At 47.5% G+C, this 27,470-nt stretch overlaps 1 pseudogene; it reads left to right on the forward strand.

Annotated features, from left to right (window-relative positions):
- Window positions 1–27,470, forward strand: part of LOC147105145 (acidic mammalian chitinase-like) — a 58,185-nt pseudogene that overhangs the window by 12,756 nt on the left and 17,959 nt on the right.

Raw genomic sequence — 27,470 nt, forward strand, 5'->3', positions numbered from 1 at the left:
AGTGTCACATTAGCATACGACGGACCCCTCCCCCCACTCACAGTCTGCAGCCAGCGGCTTTTAAATCGCCCGCCACGCACCATTTGCAGCCTCTCCACCCTTAAAGTCTCCCCCCCCCTCCTTGTTCGCTAACCTCACCCGCGACTGTAAGCCCATCGCTACCAAAAGCAGGCGTTACAGTGCCGGGGATAGGAGCTTCATTAAATCCGAGGTAGCGAGACTCCTGAAGGAAGGGATTATTGAGAGTAGCACCAGCCCATGGCGAGCACAAGTGGTGGTGGTGAAGACTGGTGGAAAACAGCGCCTAGTTATTGACTACAGCCAGACGATCAATTGCTACACCCAGTTGGATGCATACCCACTCCCCTGCATATCTGACATGGTCAATCAGATAGCACAATACCGGGTGTTCTCGACGATTGATCTGAAGTCGGTATACCACCAGCTCCCCATCAGGGCTGAGGACCGCCAGTACACAGCTTTTGAAGCTGACGGTCGTCTCTACCACTTCCTCAGAGTTCCCTTCGGCGTCACCAACGGGGTTTCAGTCTTCCAACGGGAGATGGACCGGATGGTTGACCAGAACGCGCTCCAGGCCACTTTCCCCTATCTAGACGACGTCACCATCTGCGGCCACAACCAGCAGGACCATGATGTTAACCTAGAGAAATTCCTCCGTACGGCCCAGCGGCTGAATCTAACATACAACAAGGACAAATGTATGTTTCACACCACGCGCCTCGCCATTCTTGGCTGCGTAGTGGAGAACGGAGTCATCGGCCCCGACCCCGACAGAATGCGCCCCCTTATGGAGCTCCCCCTCCCCCACTGCCAAAAAGCACTGAAGAGATGCCTAGGGTTTTTCTCGTACTATGCTCAGTGGGTGCCCAACTATGCGGACAAAGCCAGACCCCTCATCAAGTCTGCCTCCTTCCCCCTGACAGCAGAGGCATGTGCAGCCTTCACTCTCATAAAAAGAGATATTGCGAAGGCCACAATGCACGCAGTGGCTGAGTCCATCCCTTTCCAAGTGGAGAGCGACGCATCCGACTTTGCCCTAGCTGCAACCCTTAACCAGGCGGGGAGACCCGTGGCCTTTTTCTCAAGGACCCTCCAGGGCCCCGAGATTCGACACTCCTCTGTCGAAAAGGAGGCCCAGGCCATTGTGGAAGCTGTGCGACATTGGAGGCATTACCTGGCCGGAAAACGATTTACCCTGCTCACTGACCAGCGTTCAGTAGCTTTTATGTTTAATAATAAGCAGAGGGGCAAAATCAAGAATGACAAGATCTTGAGGTGGAGAATCGAACTCTCCACCTACAATTACAATATCTTGTACCGGCCCGGGAAACTCAATGAGCCCCCAGATGCCCTATCACGTGGTACATGCGCCAACGCGCAGGTTGATACACTGAAGACCCTCCACAATGACCTCTGCCACCCGGGGGTCACCAGGTTCTTCCATTTCATCAAATCCCGTAACCTGCCCTACTCCATCGAGGAGGTCAGGACCTTGACCAGGAACTGCCAAATCTGTGCTGAGTGCAAACCGCATTTTTATAGGCCAGACAGAGCGAGCCTGATCAAAGCCACGCGCCCCTTCGAGCGGCTGAGCGGCGATTTTAAAGGGCCCCTCCCCTCCTCTGACCGCAATGTGTACTTCCTCAATATAATTGACGAGTACTCCCGTTTCCCGTTTGCCATCCCTTGCTCAGACATGACCAGTACCACGGTCATTAAATGTCTGAATGACCTCTTCGCCTTGTTCGGTTTCCCTAGCTATATTCATAGCGACAGGGGCTCGTCCTTTATGAGCGACGAACTTCGTCAGTACCTGCTCGCGAGAGGTATTGCTACAAGCAGGACCACCAGCTACAACCCCCGGGGGAATGGCCAGGTGGAAAGAGAGAATGCGACGGTCTGGAAGGCAGTCCTTTTAAACTTGAAATCTAAGGGCCTTCCGACCTCTCGCTGGCAGGAGGTCCTCCCTGCGGCACTCCATTCCATTCGGTCACTGCTCTGTACAGCCACCAATGCCACCCCTCATGAGAGAATGTTCTCCTTCCCCAGGAAGTCCACAGCGAGGATCTCGTTACCGGCATGGCTGACTTCTCCAGGACCCGTCCTACTGCGGAAGCACGTGAGGTCTCATAAGACGGACCCCCTGGTCGAGAGGGTGAGCCTCCTCCACGCCAACCCTCAGTATGCTTACGTGGTGTACCCGGACGGGCGGGAGGACACAGTCTCCATACGAGACCTCGCACCTTCGGGTGCTCCCGAAACACTTCCTTCGCCACCCACCACTACCCACGCCTACCCCCAGTATGCTTACGTAGCGTACCCGGACGGGCGGGAGGACACAGTCTCCACACGAGACCTCGCACCTTCGGGTGCCCCTGAGACACCACCATCGCCACCCACCACTACCCACACCCCGACCCCTGTAGATGGCATGCCGCAGCCCCAGGACCCGCCATTGACTACACAACCTCTCAACGAGACGCCAGGTTCGGCGTTGGATGCTGCACCATCACCGCCGCTGCTACGACGATCAGGACGGCATACAAGGCCACCTGATAGACTTAATTACACGAACTTTTAGTTTACACGAACTTTTAGTACACTTCACCCCGCCGGACTCAATTTTAAACAAGGGGTGAATGTGGTAAACCACTGTTTGTTATTGTTGTTGTTGTTGTTGTTGTTGCACACTGTTGTGCCTATGCATGCCTCAGCTGACTCCGCCCCTGGCTCCACCCACATGCCCGCCCGGGTATAAAGGTGACTGCTCTGCAGCCCCCTGCCCTTTTGGATACCAGGCAACCACGAGAGGCATGCTCTGTTCTTTGCTAATAAAAGCCTATTAATTAACTCTCTGTCTTTTATGAGGAATTGATAGCGCATCAGAAGCTAGGATTTAAAGCCTGTGGCTTGTAAGAAGAAGGGGATCTTCTCTCTCTTAGGCAGTCCCTCAGAATCGAGGATGACTTGCTTCCACATTAAAAATGAGTCCAATGTGGGACCTACAGTCTCTGTCACAGGTGGGGCAGATGGTGGTTGAAGGGGCGGGTGGGTGGGGTGCTTGGGTTGACGTGCGCTCCTTCCGCTGCTTGCGCTTGGCTTCTGCTTGCTCCCGGCAAAGAGACTCGAGGTGTTTGGCGCTTTCCCGGATGCTTCTCCTCCAATTTGAGCGGTCTTGGGCCAGGGATTCCCAGGTGTCGGTGGGGATAAAGAACATAAGAAATAGGAGCAGGAGTAGGCCATACGGCCCCTCGGGCCTGCTCCGCCATTCAGTAGGATCATGGCTGATCTGAATCTAGACTCACGTCCACTTCCCTGCCCTCTCCCCGTAACCCCTAATTCCCTTATCTGCTTTGAGGGTGTCCTTGAAGCGTTTCCTCTGCCCACCTGGGGCTCTCTTGCCGTGCCGGAGCTCCGAGTAGAGCGCTTGTTTTGGGAGTCTCGTATCGGGCATGCGGACGATGTGACCCGTCCAGCGGAGCTGATCGAGCGTGGTCAAAGCTTCGATTCTGGGGATGTTGGCCTGAGCGAGAACACGGACATTGGTGCACCTATCCTGCCAATGGATTTGCAGGATCTTGCGGAGGCAGCATTGGTGGTACCTCTCCAGTGCATTGAGGTGCCTGCTGTACATGCTGATACTGCACTCAAGAAGCTCGACACCATCCAGGTCAAAGCAGCCCGCTTGATTGGCACCCCATCCACCACCTTAAACATTCACTCCCTCCAGCGTACTGTGGTTGCAGTGTGTACCATCTACAAGATGTACTGCAGCAACTCATCAAGGCTTCTTCAGCAGCACCTCCCAAACCCGCGACCTCTACCACCTAGAAGGACAAGGGCAGCAGGCACATGGGAACACCACCACCTGCAAGTTCCCCACCATCCTGACTTAGAAGTATATCGCCGTTCCTTCATCGTCGCTGGGTCAAAATCCTGGAACTCCCTCCCTAACAGCACTGTGGGACTGCAGCGGTTCAAGGCGGCGGCTCACCACCACCTTCTCAAGAGCAACTAGGGATGGGCAATAAATGTTGGTCTTGCCAGCGACGCCCACATCCCATGAACGAATTTTAAAAAATAAGGATTGCCATAGTTTTGAAGTCCTGGGAGTAAATGGCGACTAGCAGGTCATACAATATCAAAGAGGCTGCCAGTATTCTTGATAACTTCAGTTCAGTTACACACAGTAGTGCAGTAGATCTACCAGTCTAATAAAAAGCTGCACAGTTTAAACCCTGCCGAAGGCTTTGTGTGCGCTCAATTGGGAGCATGGGAAATGGAATTATTACGGTGCTTGTTTAATTTTGGTTCCAATATTCGCATCTGTTGCAAGATTCTTGACGGTTCTCTCAAAGTGAGATTAATTTGTGTTACAATAGGAATCGAGTGGGAAAGTACATTTACACAACCTGCACTGAAATAGTGCCCTTAATGTAGGAAAAAGGCTCAAGGCGCTTCACAGTCGCGTCATCAGACAAAAATGGACACCGAGTCAGAGGAGGAGATATTAGGTGGGGCGACTAAAATTTTACTTGAATCCAGGTTGGATCTTTAATTGAGAAACGCAAGTGAAGAGTCAGGGCCATCGGGCAGGCCATTAACAAGGCTAAAAAGAAGTAGTTGTGTAATAAATGACTAAAAGCTTGGTCAAAGAGGTAGGTTTTAAGGAGTAGCGGGTGGCGGAGAGATTTAGGGAGGCAATTCCAGAGTATAGGGCCAAGATGGCTGAAGGCACAGCCGCCAACGGTACGGCAAAAGAAGAGGATACACTAGAGGCCAGAATCGGAGGAACACGGAGTTCTCTGGAAGAGGTTACAGAGATAGGGAGGGTGAGGCCGTGAAGGGTTTTAAACATGAGGATGAGAATTTTAAACTGGAGGCACGGGGGGACCGAGAGTTAATGTAGGTCAGTCAGGACAGGGGTGATGGGTGAACAGGATTTCGTGCGGGATAGGGTACGAGCATCAAAGTTTTGGATGAGCTGAAATTTATGGAGGGTGGAGGATGACAGGCTGGTCAGGAGAGAATTGGAAGAGTTGAATCTGGAGATCACAAAGGCAAGAGTTTCAGCAACAGATGTGCTGAGGCAGGGGTGGAGGCAGACAATGTTATGGAGGTGAAAGTAGACATTCTTCCTGATTGAGCGGATATGTGGTCGGAACCTCAGCTCAGGGTCAGAGTAACACTGAGGTTGTGAACAGTCTGATTCAACTTGAGACAGTGGCCGGAGAGGAAGATTGAATCAGTGGCAAGGGTACAGAGTTGTGGCAAGGGCTGAAGACAAATGCTTTGGTTTTCCCAATGTTTAAGTGGATGAAATTGCAGCTCATCCAGGACTGGATGTCAGATAAGCAGACTGACAACACAGAGGCATCTGAATGGTTGAGACAGGCGGTGGAGAGGTAGAACTGGATAATATCAGCAGACGTGTGGAAGCTGACCACACGGCCGAGATTTTGCTCACCATGGTGGGTCCGGTGCGGTTGGTGTTGGTGGCAGGTCGCGGCCCCGCTGCTGGCTCCATCCCGCTACCTAAAATGAATTTATCTCAATGGGGCTTGTTAAGCCCGCCCAGTGCGTTTCCTGGCCCAATTAGGTGGAGTGGGTCTGGTGATGTCATTCATGACGCATATTGAGCCATTTTCCTTAAAGGGACCACGGCCACCTTACTTTTGACGTTTGCGCTGTCAGTGTTCTACAGCATTGGAGGGAGTCACAGCATGCAGGGAGATCCTCTTCCATTCCCATGGACAGAAGAGACCTCCCCAGGAGACCAAGACAGCCTGGTTGCACATTGCAGAGGTGGTCACAAGCAGGGATGTCATCAGGAGGACCTGGGTGGAGTGGCGCAAACCTTTCAATGATCTCATTAGATCAGGAAACATGAGTACAAAGCCACACTCACCTTCATCCTGCTGTGCCACTCATCTCATCCCCATGACTCTGCCTTCCCTACCTTACTCCTGTACATCCTTACTCACACCAACTTACCTTGCACCTCCACCCAACCCTCTCTATCTACATTATCACATCCCCATCTCACTAGCCACCCCTCACACTCACCCTCATCTTAGTGCAATCATACCAACTAACAACATACAAGGGTAGGCACTTGGGTGTTTTATGCAATGTTCATGTAAAGTTTCTGTTAATGTGGTGTCAAACATTGAAACATTTATTTTCAACACTTTGCGTTCTTGGACAGAGTTGTGCGCACCTTTGGAAGTGGCTTAATCAGTTACAGACTTGGGCATTGTAGGGGCGCTTTATGGTGTTGGTGTGGGGCCAACCTGGTGCATCATGTCGTAGCCAGGGTGTACAGCGTCAAGCAAAGTAAATCTGGCCATGGTGAGGCCATCCCTGGCCTCCCGGGCAGCAATATGGTCAGGTGCTGATGCCCTTTGTCCTGTGCAGCATCAGGTGATTGCGGAGAAGGTTGGTGTTGTTGTTGGTGCTGCTGGTGTGCCTGGTGCTGCTGGTGTTGGGGCTGATCATGGTCAGATTCTGAGGGCCAAGGTGTAACAATATACAGTAAATGGTAACCATGCTGATGAAATAGATGGTAGGTGAAGTTGAGATGACAGAAGCGATCTGTCACTGGTACAAGAGGTTGTTCCAATGAGGTGACACTGGATGGAGAGTTTGCTCCAAACACTTGCAGCTTGCATGAAGCTCAATCTGTGTTCCAAATGGAGTAAGCAACAGCTTCTGCAGAGCTGTGATGTGGGAGCTTTTATAGTACATTTCAATCTGTCAACTAAATCAGCTGATTCAATGGCCATTCAACTCCCACCTCAGGTTAACAGACATGGTCCACGAGCAGCGTGGGCCCCATGGACAAGCCGTTAAAGTTAAAAGGAAAGGTTAAAACCATTATTAAGGCTCTGTCAACAAGCCAATAACTGCTTTAACTGAGTCGCCCACCTCTGCGGGTTCCCGACCCGCTATCAAAAAAAATCAAATTTCCCACCCGACCCGCCACTGATCCCGCCTGCTGACCCCCTGAAAAATTCCGGCCCATGTCTTCGGATGATGTTTCCAAGGAGCAGTATGTAGATGAGGAAGAGGAGGGGGCCAGGGACAAATCCTTGGAGGACCGAGGCCCACAGCCCCGAGACCGGAGAAGCAGCGGACCTGCGCGGGAGCAGCCCGAGGCGGGAGAGCTTAAAGGCTTGAGAAGGAGCAGTCAGAGGCACCGAGGCCCACAGCCCCGAGACCGGAGAAGCAGCGGACCTGCACGGGAGCAGCCCGAGGCGGGAGAGCTTAAAGGCTTAAAAGGGAGCAGTCAGAGGCATACCAATCCAGGTTCCAGGAGAGAGGTAAAAAGTAATCCAAGTGTGACGTCACCAGGGAGCAGGTAAGTGATTGGTTGGTGAGTATTTCTCTCTTTTCAATACAAGCTTGAATTCTGTGGTGTTAAATTTCTGTGGTGTAGTGGGGACAGTTGGTAAATAAAGCGCCCTAGAGTATACCTGTAACTGGGGTATTGAATAAATTTTTTAATTAATTAAAGGAGTAAGTCATGGCAGGAGAGTTCAGACCCGTGTTTTGCTCCATGTGGGAAGTCAGGGACGCTGCCAGTGTCCCTGACGACCATGTGTGCGGGAAATGCATCCAGCTGCAGCTACTTGTAGACCGCATTGCGGCGCTCGAGCTGCGGGTGGATGAATTTTGGAGCATGCGCAATGCTGAGAGGGTCGTGGATAGCACGTTTAGCGAGTTGTTCACGCCTCAGGGTAGGGCAGCACAGGGGGTGACCATCAGGCGGAGCAACAAAGACAGGCAGGTAGTGCAGGGAACCCCTGCGGACATCCCCCTTTCAAACAGGTATACCAAGTTGGATACTGTTGAGGGGGATGATTCACCAGGGGAAGGCAGCAGCAGCCAGCCTCCTGGCACCAGGGACGCTTCTGCTGCTCAGGAAGGGAGGAAAAAGAGTGGGAGAGCAATAGTGGTAGGGGATTCTATCGTAAGGGGAACAGATAGGCGTTTCTGTGGCCGCAAACGTGACTCCAGGATGGTTTGTTGCCTCCCTGGGGCCAGGGTCAGGGATGTCACTGAGCGGCTACAGGGCATTCTTAAGGGGGAGGGTGAGCAGGCAGAGGTCGTGGTCCACATTGGGACCAACGACATAGGTAGGAAGGGGGATGAGGTCCTGCATCAAGAATTTAGGGAGCTAGGTAACAGATTAAAGAGCAGGACCTCAAAGGTTGTAATCTCTGGATTACTCCCAGTGCCACGTGCTAGTGAGTATAGGAATGGGAGGATAGAGCAGATGAATGCGTGGCTAAAGAGTTGGTGTAGGGGGGAGGGTTTTACTTTCCTGGATCACTGGGCCTGCTTCTGGGAAAGGTGGGACTTGTACAAGTTGGACGGGTTGCACCTGAACCAGAGCGGGACAAATATCCTTGCGGGGAGGTTTGCTAGCACTGTTGGGGGGGGTTTAAACTAACTTGGCAGGGGGATGGGATACAGAGGGGAGCTGAAATAGGGGGTGATGTGCTGCCAATTATAGAGAAAAAAACAAGTCAGCTTGGTAGACAGGGCAAATATATAAGGGCAAGGCTGGATGGCATCTATTTTAATGCAAGGAGTCTTGCAAATAAGGCGGATGAACTGAAGGTGTTGATAAGCACATGGGAGTATGATATTGTTGCTATCACGGAGACATGGTTGAGGGAGGGGCAAGACTGGCAGCTCAATATTCCGGGGTACAGAATCTTCAGGTGAGACAGAGGGGGAGGTATAAGAGGAGGGGGTGTCGCAATATTAATTAAGGAGTCAATTACTGCAGTAAGGAGGGATGATATATTAGCAGGTTCCTCTAATGAGGCCATATGGGTGGAGCTTAAAAACAAAAAGGGGGCAAGCACTTTGCTGGGAATGTACTATAGGCCTCCAAACAGTCAGGGGGAGCTAGAGGAACAGATATGTAGGCAAATCTCAGAGAAATGTGCAAATAATAGGGTAATAATAATGGGGGATTTCAACTTCCCCAATATTAACTGGGATAGTCAGAGTGTGAAAGGCTCAGAGGGTGTAGAATTCTTAAAGTGCATCCAGGAGAGCTTTTTGAGCCAGCATGTAGAAAGTCCTACAAGAGAGGGGGCGGTACTGGACCTAATTCTAGGGAATGTGGCCGGCCAAGTGGAAAAAGTGCTAGTAGGTGAGCACTTTGGTGACAGTGACCATAATATGGTAAGATTTAAGGTGGTCATGGAAAAGGACAGGGATGGGCCGGAAATAAAGGTTCTAAATTGGGGGAAGGCCGATTTTAATAGGATAAGGCAGGATCTGGCCAAAATGGACTGGGATCAGCTACTTGTAGGAAAATCCACATCAGAGCAATGGGAGGCTTTCAGAAGGGAGATTGGGATCATACAATGGCAACATGTTCCCGTAAAGGTCAAGGGTGGTTCCAAAAACCACAGGGAACCTTGGATGTCAGGGGATATACGAGAATGGATTAGGAAAAAAAGGAGGGCTTTTGGCAGATACAAAAGGCTAAAGACGGAGGAAGCCCTAGAGGAGTACAAAAAGTGCAGGGGGATACTTAAAAAAGAAATTAGGAGATCAAGGAGGGGCCATGAAATAACACTGGCGAGCAAAATAAAGGAAAATCCTAAGATGTTTTATAAGTATATTAAGGGTAAGAGGATAACTAGGGAAAAAATAGGGCCCATTAGGGACAAAAGTGGCAATCTGTGTGTGGAGCCGGAAGATGTAGGAGGGGTTCTAAATGAATTTTTGCATCTGTTTTCACTATGGAGAAGGACGATGTAGACATAGAAATAGGGCGGGGGGACTGTGATATGCTTGAACATATTCACATCGAGAGGGAGGAGGTATTGGCGGTTTTAGCTGGCCTAAAAATGGATAAATCCCCAGGCCCGGATGAAATGTATCCCAGGCTGCTGTGTGAGGCAAAGGAAGAGATTGCGGGGGCTCGAACACATATATTCAGGACCTCTCTGGCCACAGGGGATGTGCCAGAGGACTGGAGAACCGCTAATGTAGTACCATTATTCAAGAAGGGAAGTAGGGAAAAACTGGGGAACTACAGGCCAGTGAGCCTAACATCAGTGGTAGGAAAATTATTGGAAAAAATTCTGAGGGACAAAATTTGTCTCCACTTGGAGAGGCAAGGATTAATCAGGGATAGTCAACATGGCTTTGTCAAGGGAAGATCATGTCTGACTAATTTGATTGAATTTTTTGAGGGGGTGACTAGGTGTGTGGATGAGGGTAACGCAGTGGATGTGGTATATATGGATTTCAGTAAGGCCTTCGATAAAGTCCCGCACAAGAGACTGGTCAAGAAGGTAAGAGCCCATGGAATCCAGGGTGCCTTGGCACATTGGATACAAAACTGGCTTAGTGGCAGAAGGCAGAGGGTGATGGTCGAAGGTTGTTTTTGTGACTGGAAGCCTGTGGCCAGTGGGGTACCACAGGGATCGGTGCTGGGTCCCTTGCTGTTTGTGGTCTACATTAATGACTTGGATATGAATGTAAAAGGTATGATCAGTAAGTTCGCGGATGATACAAAAATTGGTAGGGTGGTAAATAGCGAGGAGGGTAGCCTCAGTCTGCAGGACGATATAGATGGGTTGGTCAGATGGGCGGAACAGTGGCAAATGGAATTTAACCCGGAAAAGTGCGAGGTGATGCACTTTGGGGGGACTAACAAGGCAAGTGAATACACAATGAATGGAAAGACCCTAGGCAAGACGGAGGGTCAGAGGGATCTGGGTGTGCAAGTACACAGATCCCTGAAGGCGGCGGAACAGGTGGATAAGGTGGTAAAAAAGGCATATGGGATACTTGCCTTCATTAGCCGAGGCATTGAATATAAGAGCAAGGAGGTTATGATGGAACTGTATAAAACACTGGTTAGGCCACAGCTGGAATACTGTGTGCAGTTCTGGTCGCCACACTACAGGAAGGATGTGATCGCGTTGGAGAGGGTGCAGAGGAGGTTCACCAGGATGTTACCGGGGCTGGAGCGCTTCAGCTATGAAGAGAGACTGGGCAGATTGGGTTTGTTTTCCTTGGAGCAGAGGAGGCTGAGGGGGGACATGATTGAGGTGTACAAAATTATGAGGGGCATAGATAGGATGGATGCTGAGGAGCTTTTTCCCTTAGTAGAGGGGTCAATAACTAGGGGGCATAGATTCAAGGTAAAGGGCGGGAGGTTTAGAGGGGATTTGAGAAAGAACTTTTTCACCCAGAGGGTGGTTGGAGTCTGGAACTCACTGCCTGAAAGGGTTGTGGAGGCAGGAACCCTCACAACATTTAAGAAGCATTTGGATGAGTACTTGAAATGCCATAGCATACAAGGCTACGGACCAAATACTGGATTATGGGATTAGATCAGACAGGGCTTGATGGCCGGCGCGGACACGATGGGCCGAAGGGCCTCTATCCGTGCTGTATAACTATGACTCTATGACTCCAGGAGGTAATTATGTGGGGATGGGAAGAGAAGCCATTGCTGGAGATGCTATAGCTATGATTGAATAGTCAAGAGCGGAATCAAGCAAGGATAGTCTCATTGTGGAGGACAAGCATTGGAGGAGGATGGTGTGGTTGATCATGTCAAATGCTGCAGAGGTCCAGAAGGACAAAGAGGGATGGCGAACCACAGTCACAGAAGATATCATTTGTGACTTTTGTTAAGGGCATTTCAGTAATATGACGGGCAAAAACCTGATTGGAAGGATTCAAATGTGGAGTTGTGGGAAATATGGGAACGGATTTGGAGGTTGGAGATGAGGTGATAATTTGGAAGGACAAAGGAATCAAGGTTGGTTTTTTTGAGAGGGGTGATGAAAGTGGTTTTGAAAGGGATGAGGACAGTACCCGAGGCAAGGAAACCATTTACAATGTCAGCTAGCATAGTGCCAGAAAGAGAGGTTGGGTAGTTAGCCATTTAGTGGGAAGGGGGTCAAGGATCGGCCTTGCCCAGTGGTAGCACTCCCGCCTGAGTCAACAACAACAACAACTTATATTTATATAGCGCCTTCAATGTAGTAAAATGTTCCAAGGCGCTTCACAGGAGCGTTATCAACCAAAATTTGACAGAGCCACATAAGGAGAAATTAGGGCAGACTTAGTCAAAGAGGTAGGTTTTAAGGAGTATCTTAAAGGAGGAAAGAGGTGTAGCGAGGCGGAGAGGTTTAGGGAGGGAATTCCAGAGCTTAGGGCCTAGGCAGCTGAAGGCACGGCAACCAAAGGTCGAGCGATTATAATCAGGGATGCTCAAGAGGCCAGAATTAGAGAAGCGCAGATATCTTGGGGGGGGTGGGGTGGTGATGTGCGGCTGGAGGTGATTACAGAGATAGGGAGGGGCGAGGCCATGGAGGGATTTGAAAACAAGGATGAGAATTTTAAAATTGAGGCATTGCTTAACCAGGAGCCAATGTAGGTCAGCGAGCACAGGGCCAACGGGTGAACGGGACGGTGTGAGTTAGGACACGGGCAGCTGAGTTTTGGATGACCTCATGTTTATGTAGGGTAAAAAGTGGGAGGCTAACCAGGAGTGCATTGGAATAGTCAAGTCTAGAGGGAACAAAGGCATGGATGAGGATTTCAGCAGCAGATGAGCTTAAGCAGGGGCAGAGACGGGCGATGTTACGGAGGTGGAAATAGGTGGTTTTAGTTATGCTGTGGATGGGTGGTCGGAAGCTCATTTCAGAATCAAATATGACACCAAGTTTGCGAACAGTGTGGTTCAGCCTCAGACTGATGCTAGGGAGAGCGATGGAGTTGGTGGCTCGGGAACGGAGTTTGTGGCGGGGACTGAAGACAATGGCTTTGGTCTTCCCAATATTTAATTGGAGGAAATTTCTGCTCATTCAGTACTGGATGTCGGACAAGCAGTCTGGCAATTTAGAGACAGTGGACGGGTCGAGAGAAGTGGTAGTGAGGTAGAGCTGGGTGTTGTCAGTGTACATGTGGAAACTGACACTGTGTTTTCGGATATGTCGCCAAGGGGCAGCATGTAGATGAGAAATAGGAGGGGGCCAAGGATAGATCCTTGGGGGACACCAGAGGTATCGATGCGGGAGCGGGAAGAGAAGTCCTTGCAGGTGATTCTCTGGCTACAATTAGATAGATAAGAATGGAACCTGGTGAGTACAGTTCCACCCAGCTGGACGATGGTTAAGAGGCGTTGGAGGAGGATGGTTTGGTTAATCATGTCAAAGGCTGCAGGCAGGTAGAGAAGGACGAGGAGGGATAGTTTACCTTTGTCACAGTCATAAAAGGATGTCATTTGTGACTTTGATAAGAGCCGTTTCGAAGGTCATAGGTTCAAGACCCACTTTAGCCCTGGGGTATGACTGAGCACATAACCCAGGATGACACCTCAGTGCTGAGGAGGTGCTGCACTGTCGGAAGTGCTAAATTTTGGATGAGATGTTAAACTGAGGCCCTGTCTGCCCTCTCAGGTGGGTGTAAAAGATCCCAGGGCACTATTCAAAGAAGAGCAGGAGAGTTATCCTGCAGTCCTGGCCACTGTCAACACACTAAAACAGATTTCCTGGTCATGTAACTCATTGCCATTTGTGGGACCTTGATGTGTGCAAATTCTCTGCTGCATTTCCCTACATTACAACAGTGACTGCACTGCATAAACTACTTCATTGGCTGTCAAGCACTTTAGGTCATCCTATGGTCATAAAAGGCACTATATCAAGGCAAGTCCTTTCCTTTAAACGGAGCAGGAAGTTGGTCTCATGGACAAGATGAGATTAGAGATGTCATGAGAGAAGGGAAAACTAGAAAAAAATGTGGGTTCAGGGCTAGGGCAGGGGGAGCCTTAGGGGAATTTGGCTTGGTGGGCAGGGGAATGTGGTGGGGAGTGAGGTGGGGAGGGCTGCAGTAGAGGAAGCCGAAAGGATGGTCTCAATCTTAGTGACAAAGAGGTCTATGAGCTCCTCACATATTACTGAGTGCAGGGTGGAGGTGGCCAAAGAGAAGAGTTTAACAAGATAGTTAGTTGTGGTGAAATGAAGCCAGGGGTTATCATATCTCTCCAGGACAATCCTGCAGCAATGAATGGTTTTGGCAGAGAAGAGCCAGACCAGATAGTGCTTGAAGTGGTCCAGCCAGATCTGGTGATGGATAACTAAACCAATTGTACACTAGATACGCTCAAGTCTGCACAGTTAGGATATGAGAGTGAAGATGGGGTCCATACCAGGGGGACAACCAGAATGGGAGTGATTAAGGGTTTTATTGGAGACAACGGCATCAAAGGTGGCAGAGAGGGAGTGGTTGAGTTGTTGCGCTGGTCAACAGCTGCAGAAGTATTGTGGCAAGTGGAGGATCAATGGCTATGCATGTTTGGAGTTTGAAGTGCAGTTGTAAGTGACTTGGGGAAGAGTCTGTTTCGAGCAGACCCTGAAGGAAGTGAAATAAAAACAGAAAATGCTGGAAATACTCAGCAAGTCAGGCAGCATCTGTGGAGAGAGAAACAGAGTTAACGTTTCAGGTCTGTGACCTTTCGGCAGAACTGGAAAAGATTAGGGATGTGACAGGTTTTAATCAAATACAGAAGCAGGGAAAGAGGGAGGGGAGGAAAGAACAAAGGGGAAGGTCTGTAAGAGGGTGGGAGGCAGGAGAGATCAAGACTAAATGGATGATGGTGCAAGACGATAGGAGCTGGTAATGGGACGAGTAAAGAAACAACAGATGGGTCTAGAGGAGGTGTAAATGGTAATGGCAGAAAAATCAGCAACAGCTGCCGTCTGAAAAAATGGGGGCAAAGGTTATGATCTGAAATTGTTGAACTCGATATTGAGTCCGGAAGGCTGTAAAGTGCCTAATCGGAAGATGAGGTGCTGTTCCTCGAGCTTACGTTGGAACAGTGTAGGAGGCCAAGGACAGAGGTCAGCGTGGGAGTGGTCCTGAGAATTAAAATGACAGGAGAATTAAAATGAAGCCTCCCCACCTGGCTATACATTCCACCATCTGCCCCACCCAAGCTGCCACTGTGGTGCTCGGGGTGGGGCAGAGACCGAGAATTTTAAGTAGGAGGCAAGAGGGGTAGAACAAGGAGAGAAGGAGAAGGTGGTAGTAGAGAGACCAAGTTGTGTTTGGTGACAAGGGCCACACCATCACAGTGGCAGCTTGGGCGGGAAAAATGGTGGAAAGTATAGTCAGGTGGGGAGGCTGCAGGAAGGGGCAAGTTGTCGACACCAGTAAGTCATGTTTCCATTAAAGTTATGATGTCAATAAAGTCTAGGGGGGAGAAATTCATTATAGCCCCATTTGGGGCGCTAACTTTTAAAAGTTGAGAAAATTTGCACCAGGCGCTATTTTTCAAAACTTTTAGAAAATTCGGTTTTGCGCTCCAGAAAGGAAGTGGAGCACTAAATCAAGTGTTCCACTTCCCTCTTAAAGTGCAATTGGCAGTAGGCGGGGCGGAGACTTCAGCAGCGCTGCACACTGGGCTGTCCAGCACTGCCGCGTTCAAAGCTCCTTCCCTCCCTTAAAGGGAAGGGCCATCCCTGCAGGCCCTGCAATAGAAAAATTACCTACCTGGACCTCCAAGGCAGCCGCGATCCCTCCCAATCAGCCCAGCACACAAGCAGAGAGCCGGGCTGATCGATCGCGGGCAGGAACCCGCAAAAAAAACCTAGAACAGGAAAGGTAAGTTATTTTCCACTTACCTCGGCCACCTCGCCTTTAATCATTGCCCCCGAGGCGGCTGGCCGCCCGACGCACGCTTCCTGCAGCTGTCGGTGTTTTCGCCCGGCGCTGCTGCAAGGGGCGGAAGTCAATTTCGGGTCTGGAGCGATGCGCACAGCGATGACATCGTGATCTCCGGGCAAAGGAGATCGGGGCTCAACGCCGTAGCGCCGCCGCAAAACTCCCGCCAAATATGGCAGGAGTCAATGTCAGTGCCCCACCCGGTCGCAAAGCCATTTGCGCCCCGTTAGCGTCCCCGGTGGTGCTGACGGGAGGTGCACGGGCACCCAATTCCGCCCCCTAGATGTATCAGTACAGTATTGCCTTTGATTACTCATAACTTCATTTACTGTATTTTAATTTCTACAGAGCTGTGGATTTTGTCAATTTGGTTACATATGGTTTCCATGGTGCCTGGGACCAATTCACTGGACACACCAGCCCTTTGTATCATGGCTCTGCTGGTCACGGTGCTTATGTAACCGCCAACATGGTATGTATACAAACTCCCAACATTCACAAGATACTTACGGATGAGGTAGGCCATTTCAGCCATCCAGAACAACCCTACACTCTCCCCATTGCTGCATGTAATTTCTTTTCTTAAATGATTCCAAGTTTTCAGCTCCACCAGTTTGCTCAGAAGGCCAGTGATCACAATTTGCATGAAGAAGAACCATCTGATGTCAGTCCAGTTACCTTTTCCTAGTTTGAACTCGTGTCCCCTTTCTTTACTCCCCGTGTTTAATCTAAGTAGTATTCCAGATTAACCTTTTTCCTACCATGTTCCACCTTGTATACCTCTACAAGATCAACTCTCAGACTCCTCTTTCCAGGCTGAACAGTTCAAGGTTCTCTCGTCACACACACCTGTATACATATATATCCGCAGAGATAGATATAATCTGCACATTGATAGAAATATAGGGCTGGATTTTCATTCAGAAGTCGGGTTGGAGGCGGGACTACAACTTTCGGGGTTGTAGTCCCGCCTCCATCAAGATGCGGCCAATCCACGCGATTTTAACTTGATTGACCTTGGTGAGCCTGCCCAGCTGGCTCAACAGGCCAATTAAGGGCCATCCGGCAACAGGTGACGTCACAGACTGAAATTTCATCTGTCAAGACGTTTTGACAGATGAAATATCAGCGTTTCACAGCTGTTTGAAGCTGTCAAACACTGACAGTCTTACTTCTAACATGAGTCCTTCTCCACAGACTCAGTTAGAAATCTCTCCTGCACAGAAAGCTGCAGGCTGTCACTTTTGACAGTTCGCAGCCATTCTGCTTTCTGTGCCGGTGAGATGAGGGACTCCCGGAACCTAAAGGAAGGAAGGTTGAAAAGGTAAGAAAAGGTATGTACAGGAAACTCTCGATTTACCAGCACCTAAATAACCAGAAATCTCTGTTAACCGGCAAAATTCAGGAGTAGGCTCAGGTAAGTTTTACTTCATATTAGTGGCAGTTCCTGGATCTGTGGCTGTGTAACCGGGGTTCCTGCACCTGTTGCTAAGCAACAGGGATGCCTGGATCTTGTGGCCGGGGTTCCTGCACCTGTTGCTAAGCAACAGGGAAGCCTGGATTTGTTGCTGTGTACGGGGCTCTCGTACCTTTTACTATACCTCTCTGTAATCTGGACTTTTTGATAAACCGGCACCACGCCGGTCCCGTCGGTACCAGATAAAAAAAGAGTTTCTTGTAAAACTTATTTAATCACTTCAGACACACCAAACACACTTACCTTTGCACTCATGCACACATCACTCACCTGAACACCGACATCTCGACCCCTCCAAGCCCTTCAACCCGACGGCCCGACTCCTCCAACTTGGCGTGGTTTGGAGCCGTCGGGAATCCCACAGTTCAAGCTTAAAAATAGGGATTAGGCTAAAAACTGCCCGTTAACTACCTGTTAACAGGCAGTTAATTGGCACTAATCCCTTCCCGCCTCGGGTAGGCGGCTCCCAGTGCAGGGCAGGTACCCGCCTCCTTTTAAACTGGCATGGAGGTGGGTTGGGGGCAGGATGGGGTCGGGACCCCCGATTTTGGGAATTTAACCCCGCACACGCCTCCAAACCCGACTCCACGGCACACTGAAAATTGAGCCCATAATCTACACACACTACACTTAGAAAGGTAGATATAACGTACCCAGACAGACAGATAGAGATATAATCTAGACAGAGAGACAGATAGAAATATAATCTAGACAGACAGACATAGATAGAAATATAATATAGACAGACAGATAGATAGAGATATAATCTAGACAGACAGATAGATAGAGATATAATCTAGACAGACAGACTCTACACAAACAGACAGACATACAAAAGCAAAATACTGCGGATGTTGGAAATCTGAAACAAAAACAGAAAATGCTGGAAATACTCAGCAGGTCTGGCAGCATCGTCAGGTCTGGCAGCATCGTCAGACGAAGGGTCACCGACCTGAAACGTTAACTCTGTTTCTTTCTCTACAGATGCTATCTGACCTGCTGAGTATTTCCAGCATTTTCTGTTTTTAAGCAGACAGACATAATCTAGACAGACAGACAGACATTATTATGTAAGCAAATTAAAGAAAATTTCAGTTGGAAATCTGTGTTCCCCTGTATTTGTGGTCATAGCCAACTTTTGTCTAGCCCTACAATCAACAGCATTGCCCAAACAACAAAACCATGCCACCTCATATTGCAAAATCACCAGCTATCACAGGAAAACTCTGCACTCAAACACTTCAAATAGAATTGTGATTTTAATGGCTTACAGAAAGGTCTACACACTATTTGTCATCCTAGTGTGAATCACTAGTGCCTGACTGACCCCACCGTACTATATGGCAGCTACTCTAAGGCCTTCAGCAGTTGCTAATGCACAAAATTCATTATTTTCTTTCCAGACCGCTGAAGTCTGCATCGCTTTCCTTTTAAGCAGAGCTAGGATTTGAGCTGGCCCTCTTCCCTTGCCTCCTCAAACTGCTCCTGCTCAGTTGTGCTTGGTGAATCCCCTGGTGCGCGCTCTGCAAACTCACCAAGTCATGTCAATAGCGGCTTTTTCACAGGGGTGCATATTTATCGAATGGCAGGACAGGAGTCTTCCCGTGGTGGTTATATCCATCCTGCTGTGTGCCAGTTACTGCAAGGAGGGTGGAAGGGCTTTCACTCCTCACCATGTTTGAGCCAACTTACCACAGTGTGCAGGAGGGCAGAAAGCAGCAACTGTGGCCAAGGAGCAGCAGGAAGTAACTCTTTGAGGGTGTGAGTAAAAGCTGAAGACATCCCTGCTGACTTTTGAACATCCATGGGAAATGGAGAAGGAAAGGATTAATTGTGCAGAGGTGAAGGTAGGGTCCTCAAGGCTGTGCAGAAAGAATGAGCAATTAGATGGTGAAATTTACCTTGGCACTCCTGGTGAGATCATTAAATTTCTTTCTGCACTGCATCCAGGTCCTGTTATAAATGCTGCTCACATCCACATCCTGTGCCACCTCTTGCCATGCCCATTCAATGACTCACATTGGCACCCGCTGACCATGCGAGAGGAAAAGAACTGACTTCCTCCTCTCATGAATTTGCTCCAACAGCATTTTCGGGGCTGAAATTTCAGACCACGTTGAAACTTTACTTGCCTCCAGACAGCATCTTATAGTTCCACAATCTATCTTTCTAGTTTGCCCACACCTTCCCTTTTAGCTGCTGCAGTCCCTTAAGATCCTGCTGCAGTGAGCCATTTTCTATCTCCTAATTGGTAAGCTGCCATTGGGAAGTGAGTTTTGGGTTGGCAGTTTGCCTACCATGTGCCAATGAGAGGCAGCCCGTAATATTGGACAGATCCTCCACTGGGCAGCCATTGCTATCGCCCCACCAACCTCCTAAAGGTTTTGCACAGGGATAACAAAATTGACCCGGGGAGTTTAAAGCTAGCAGAGGCACCTAGCTAGAGCTGGCTCCGTGATAACATTTTGCCACCTGAGAGGAGTCCATGTTTCATGCATCAATTTTGCATTAAGAGATACAGGAAACTTTTTTTTATCCGGCACTGACGGGACCGACGTGGTGCCGGTTCATCAAAAATTCCGGATAACTGAAAGCTATAGTAAAAGATACGGAGAGCTGAGATCTCCGTATAAAGCAACAAACCCTGTTGCTTAGCAACAAGTGCAAAACAATGGCCACAAGTTCCAAGCGTCTCTGTAGCTTAGCAACAGCTGCAGCCACACCCTTGCACAGCAACAGATGGAGGAAGGCAAGTAGAATATGAAGTAAAACTTACCTGAACCTACTCCTGAATTTTGCCGGTTAACCGAGATTTCCGGTTATTTAGGTGCCGGTAAATTGAAAGTTTCCTGTAGCGCAGGAGAAGCATTTTCATTGTTTTGACATTTCGAGGAAGATTGGAACTTTTCTAAAATACCATTAATACAATGTGTGTACTGAGTTCTTTAATGTTAGAGAAATTTGTCTGTTGGTTTGTAGCTTAAGCCTCAGTCTAATAGTGTATATTCATCCATTTAGGTGGCAGCATGTTGATGGAGTAAGTCAGAATATAATGGCAGGAGTTCTGTTATCTGAGGTCTGTCCACATTCACCTAGCTATTTGGCAGTTAAAGACACACTCTGGCTTGTAGGGGATATGAAGTTGCCTTATGGGAGCGAGCTACACTGAACCCGAAGTACAATATCGAGCTTAAAACCCTAAGACTGCAACCGGCTCATTGTTCTGATTGTTTCTGCTGCAGGATTTTGCCGCTAAATACTGGACTCGTAATGGCTTACCGCCAGACAAAATGATAATTGGATTCCCAACATTTGGACGGAGCTTCAAGCTCAAGACTTCCGATCAAAGCGTTGGTGCTGCAGCAATTAGTCCGGGCCCAGCAGGCAACTACACAAAAGAAGCTGGTTTCCTGGCTTATGAGGTGATAAAATGTGAATACATTTATTTTTAATCCATCAAGCATTTGCACAAATACCTCCGTGCTTTTTTTGAACAAATGTGGCATAGTATTTCCCAGTGAATTCTTTTGCTCCTGCCCATGTGATCTTAGAATCATAGAAAGTTACAGCACGGAAGGAGGCCGTTTCGGCCCATCGTGTCCGCGCTGGCCAACAAAGAGCTATCCAGCCTAATCCCGCTTCCCAGCTCTTGGTCCATAGCCCTGCAGGTTAGAGCATCCCAAGTGCACATCCAAGTGCTTTTTAAATGTGATTAGGGTTCCTGCCTCTACCACCCAGTCAGGCAGCGAGTTGGCCCAGAATTTGCTGGGGTGGGGCATCTGGTGGTGAGCAAAACAAGTTGGATTTTTTTCCCTCTGACCCTTCAGCTCCAATTAATTTTGCACCGCAAATTGCTGTAAGTGCAAGTTGATAACGGCACAGCGAGGTCAACAGGGCATCCGAGACCTTGGTGAACAGTCCATTCCCTTAACCAATTACATTTAAGGATAAAGAAACAGAGCGAATGACGGAGTAGTAAATAGGGTGAATTAGAGACAAATTAGATCGAGAGAAATAAAGAGAGGGAACGAAAGATCGGATTGAGAGAGAAAAAAAGACGAAGGAAAAGTAAGAAAAAAAATGTAAGTTTTAAATTTCAAAAGCCTCTAGGAACAATTTACTACCAGCTGGCGTGAGACTCCAGTTTTAATTGTTCCCTTTCGAGGTTGCGTGGCATCGCAGGAACATAAATCTCGTCATTGAAAGGGTCGTTACGTCATGAAATACTTGCCTTAACTTTGTGAGTTTAATTCATATTTACAGTGCAAATACAGCAATTTCTCGAAACTCATGGGGAAATTGACAGCGAGACCCTGTTTTTGCAAGATTACTGGTTCAGCAATTTGTAGCGATTTGCAACACTCAGCATATCTATTCCTCGCTACAATTGCTGGATTTTTTTTACATATTAAATGCAGTGTGCCTTTAACTTGCCATCATTTTGCCAGAAAATTCTATCCCATTAAGGCAGTATTTTTGTTAAATATTCCTTTATATCCAAACGTACACAGAAGAAACTTTCACTTATACAGCACATCCCATCTCATTTCAGGGTGTCCCAAAGCAATTTATAAGCAATGGAATTTTTCAAATACAGTCACTGTAATACAGCTAATTTATGCACATCAAGGTCCCACAAACAGCAAGTAAATGAGTAACCAGATAATCTGCTTCTGATGTTGGATGAGGGAGGAATGACAGGAAAACTCTCCACTTCCTAAAATAGTGTCATTGGATCTTTACGGCCACCTGAAGAGGTGGACAGGGCATTGTTTAGCACCTCATTCAGAAGATGGCACCTGTGACAATGCAGCACTATATCACTACTGCTCTGAGATATCAGCCTACGTGATATCCTTGAGCGAGATATAGATAGATGATATATAGATGTATAGATAGATGTTATATAAATAAGTGTCTAATTTTTCTCATGGAACATATACTAAAAATGTCCAACCCTTCTCATTGACAGATCTGTGACTTTTTGAAAGATGCTAAAGTCAAATTGATTAAGGACCAGATGGTCTCATATGCAGTCAAGAAAGATGTGTGGCTTGGATACGATAACCTGGAAAGCTACGAGGCGAAAGTATGGTTTGTGTATGCTGAACTATATTGATCTATAAACTTTTGGTCTAGCGGAAACAAATTTCAGAAAATATTGTGTTATATTTATGCACACTTCTACACAAATCTATACATTAAAAGGGTATCTGAGCTTATCGCTATGGGTCACATAGGTACATACCATGGAGCCTTGGAAGTGAATGGACTTCAGTAAGGCTTTTGACAAAATCCCGCATGGGAGACTGGTCAAGAAGGTAAGAGCCCATGGGATCCAGGGAAATTTGGCACATTGGATCCAAAATTGGCTTAGTGGCAGGAGGCAGAGGGTGATGGTCGAAAGTTGATTTTGTGACTGGAAGCCTGTGCCCAGTGGTGTACCGCAGGGATCGGTGCTGGGTCCCTTGCTGTTTGTAGTGTACATGAATGATTTAGATATGAATGTAAGAGGTATGATCAGTAAGTTCGCAGATGACACGAAAATTGGTGGTGTGGTAAATAGCGAGGAGGGAAGCCTCAGGCTACAGGACGATATAGATGGGTTGGTTAGATAGGCAGAACAGTGGAAAATGGAATTTAACCCTGAAAAGTGTGAGCTGATGCATTTTGGGAGGACTAACAAGGTAAGGGAATACACAATGAATGGTAGGACCCTAGGAAGGACAGAGGATCAGAGGGACCTTGGTGTGCATGTACATAGATCCCTGAAGGCAGCAGGACAGGTAGATAAGGTGGTTAAGAAGGCATATGGGATACTTGCCTTCATTAGCAGAGGCATGGAATATAAGAGCAGGGAGGTTATGATGGAGCTGTACAAAACGCTGGTTAGGCCACAGCTGGAATACTGTGTGCAGTTCTGGTCGCCACACTATAGGAAGGATGTGATTGCATTGGAGAGGGTGCAGAGGAGATTCACCAGGATGTTACCTGGGCTGGAGCATTTCAGCTATGAAAAGAGACTGGACAGGCTGGGGTTGTTTTCCTTAGAGCAGAGAAGGCTGAGGTGGGACCTGATTGAGGTGTACAAATTTATGAGGGGCATAGATAGGGTAGATAGAAAGGAACTTTTCCCCTTATTAGAGGAGTCAATAACCAGGGGGCATAGTTTCAAGGTAAAGGGCAGGAAGTTTAGAGGGGATTTGAGGAAAAACCTTTTCACCCAGAGGGTGGTTGGAATCTGGAACTCGCTGCCTGAAAGGGTGGTAGAGGCAGGAACCCTCACAACATTCAAGAAGCATTTGGATGAGCACTTGAAATGCCATAGCATACAAGGCTATGGACCAAGTGCTGGAAAATGGGATTCGAATAGACAGGGCTTGATGGCCGGCGCGGACACGATGGGCCGAAGGGCCTCTTTCTGTGCTCTATGACTATTAATTTACATACAACGCAAATTGCTGATACTAACAGATCTTGGAATTATGATTTAGGATTTATCCGTTAATGAGGCAAAGTGTTAAGAGCAGTTAATTTCAAACCATTAGGTCCATAACTTCAAACTGGACAAACTTCAAACTGGACAAACAAACAAATAAGAAATACAAGCAGAAGTAGGACCGAGTTGGCTGGCCTTTCAGGGACCAATTGTGAAGGCTCACGAGCCACATATGGCCCACAGGCTGGAGTGGCAACACAACAACAACTTGTATTTTTATAGCGCCTTTAACCTAGTAAAACGTCCCAAAGCGCTTCACAGGAGCGTAAACAGACAAAAAATTGACACCGAGCCAAAGACGACGACATTAGGACAGGTGACCAGATGTTTGGTCACAAAGGTAGGTTTTAAGCAGAATCTTAAAAGGAAGAGGGAGGTAGAGAGGCAACGAGCTTTGGGGAGGCAGTTCTAGAGGTTAGGGCCTAGACGGCTGAAGGCACGGCCGCCAATGATGGGACAACAGAAGTGAAGGATGCACAAGAGGCCAGAGTTGGAGAAAGATAAAGTTCTCAGAGTGTTGTCGGAGGAGGGTTAGAGAGATAGGATTGGGCAAGGCCATGGAGGGAGTTGACTACAAGGAGGAGCATTTTAAATTAAGATTAACAATTCAGTACGGAATGCAGTAATAATAGGATTCTGTCCTTTTTAATACTTTGAGGAGTTCTCACTTCTCTCCTCATACTCTCCTCTTGCTTTTCTTTTCCTTTATTCTCTCTCATTCTGTAAGTGGAGACTATCTTTTACAGTCCACACTGTGTTCTATATGCTTTGTTGTCGCCCAGGTGCTAGAGTAGGAAGCATTTTGGAAAGAGTGGAAAAGACTATGGAAAAGGATGGAGAGCAGCCAGTCATTGTGGTTCAGTGGGAACCAACAATACCAGAAATCAAAGGTCTGAAACCCTGCAAAAGGAATTTAAGAGATTAGCAAGTAGGTTTAGGAGGAGGACTTCAAGGGTGGTAATGATTACTCCCCGGCCGCGCGCAAGAGCAGGGAAGGATAGGAAGATTCGGAGCTCACATGTGGCTAAAGGGGTGGTGTCAGGAAGAGGGTTTCTGTTTTAGGAGACATTGGCACCAGGAAGTGTTTATTGAAGAGATGGAAGTTGAGGAGGAGGAGGTCAATCTTGAATTGGTTAAAAGCGAGATGAGAGATATTATGACAAAAAAATTGGAATCTTTAAAGATCAAATATCTAAGTGAAAAGAAAGTAATTAGAAGCAGCCATGCTTGACAAACCAGAGGAGGTGACAGATAGAGTGGATGGGGGAAAATATAGTTGATGTGGTTTATATGGGCTTTCAGAAAGGGGCATAAAATTAGGGGGCCATTAGCAAACTGGATCAAAAACCGGTTAGAATGGAGGAAACCGAGAGTAAGGGTTAAGGGCAGTTTCTCAGAGTGGTTGGAAGTGGGTAGTGGTGTCCCACAGGGTTCTGTTCTGGGACCTCTTCTGGTCACTGTGTACATCAATGGTTTGAATATGGGTCTAGAGGGAATGGTGTCCAAATTTTCAGACAATACTAAAATAGGAGGCATAGTAAATAATTTCAAGACAGTGCAAAGGGATATTAATAAGATGGTGGAATGGGCAAAAAAGTGGCAGAATAAATTCAATATCAATAAATGTGAGGCAGGGCATTTTGGTTTCAAAAAAAAGTAATTATAGTTTGAATGGGGTAAAGCTGGATGATGTTAAAGAGCAGAGAGGTTTGGAAATTTGGATTCACAAGACATTAAAAGTAGCACCTCAAGTGGATAAGGCCATAAATAAACTAATGGCCCAGAAATTCAGGTCGGGGGCTTCCCGCCGGTGTAAGCCCCCTGACCTGCACTGACCTTGCGCGCCGGCCGTTGAGCTGTGGGCCCCCATGGAATTCCGATCCTGGGCCTGCTCCAACTGCCGGCGCGCAGTGCTTGTGTATCCCAGGGGTGCAGTTAGTTCGATGCGTCCCCTGGGATCACGTGGGCCATGGAGAGCCAATCAGAGCAGGGAATGCTTCATTCATAAGTTTGACAGGAAGGGCTGTCAAAACTTATAAATACTACGGGCCCCAAAACATCACTAAATCTTCAAATAAATGTTTTAAAAACATCACATTTTTTAAATAAACTATAAATTACATGAAATAACTTTTAAACAATAATTTAAATTTTTGAAAAAAATAATTTTATTTTCTAACGGGGCTAAAAATAAACTTACCTTTCTTTAAAGTATTTAAAAATAATAAATCTGTGGAAAAAATGTTTGAATTTTAATTAATTCACCACTTACCTTATAAAAAGCAGGCCTTGCGACTGCTTTTTATATGTGTAACTTCTGGAGACTTACCATCCTGAGAAAACCTGCAAAAAAAACATAAGTTCGATGCGCACGTGCAGCCTCTCCTGCGCATGCATTCAAACTCTGAACCCTTTGTTCAGGGGAACAGAAGTGCCAGTTTCCTGCGCATGCGCAGTGCATGCAAGAAACCGGCACTTCCATTGGGCTTACGGGTGAGTACCCCGTGCGTACTCACCTGTGGAGACCCGAAGTTCTGGGCCAATATGTTACAAAGTATTAAAAAGTATTTACAGCACAGAAACAGGCCATTCGGCTCAACAGGTCCATGTTGGTGTTTATGCTCCACAAGAGCCTCCTCCCACCCCTCTTCATCTAACCCCATGAACATATCCTTCTATTCAATTCTCCCTCATGTGCTTATCTAGCTTCCCCTTGAATTCATCGATGCTATTTGCTTCAATTACTCCCTGTGGTAGCGAGTTCCACATTTTAACAACTCTCTGGGTAAAGAAGTTTCTCCTGAACTCCCTATTTGATTTATTAGTGACTAGCTTATATTTATGGTCCCTACTTCTAGTCTCGCACACAAGTGGAAACTTCTTCTCTATGTCTACCCTATTAAACCCTTTCATAATCTTGAAGATCTCTATCGTGTAACCCCGGAGTCTTCTCTTTTCTACAGAGCCCCAGCCTGTAAAAATTTGTCCTGATAAGTATAACTTCTCAGTTCTGGTATGATTCTAGTGAATCTTTTTTGCACCTTCTTCAGTGCCTCTATGTCTGTTTTATAATATGGAGACCAGAACTGTTCACAGTACTCCAAGTGTGGTCTAGCCAAGGTTCTATACAAGTTTAACATAACTTCTCTGCTTTTCAAATCTATCCCTCTAGAAATGAACCCCAGTGCGGAGTTTGCTTTTTTATGGCCTTATTAACCTGCGTAGTTACTTAGTGATTTGTGCATCTGTACCCTCAGATCTCCCTGTTCCTCTACCTCATTTAGACCCTTATTGTCCAAGGAGTATGTGGCCTGCTTATTCTTCCTACCAAAATATATTACCTCGTGCTTAGCTATATTGAAGTTCATTTGCCAATTACATGCGCATTCTGCAAGTTTATTAATATCTTCCTATATTTTGTCACAACATTGACTACCCCCCCCCCCCATTTGGTGTCATCTGCAAATTATGAAATGTAGTACAAGGATTTATGGCAAGAGGTATAGAATATAAAAGTCAAGATGTAATGGTGGATATATATAAAACCTGATTAAGATCACTGGGAATACTGTGTGCTGTTTTGGGCTCCACACTTTAGGAAGGCTGTTGATGTAACAGAAAGGGTACAGTACGGATTCACTGGAATGCTATCTGGTGTGAGGAAATAAAAAGGCAGATGTGAAAAATTGGGGCTGTTTTCATTAGAACAGAGGTGATTTGACAATGATGACTAAAATTATGAAGGGATGGGACAGA

The sequence above is a fragment of the Somniosus microcephalus genome, chromosome 18, assembly GCF_052327205.1.
Source record: "Somniosus microcephalus isolate GS21.2 chromosome 18, FLI_Smic_1.0, whole genome shotgun sequence".
Taxonomy (NCBI): Eukaryota; Metazoa; Chordata; class Chondrichthyes; order Squaliformes; family Somniosidae; genus Somniosus; species Somniosus microcephalus.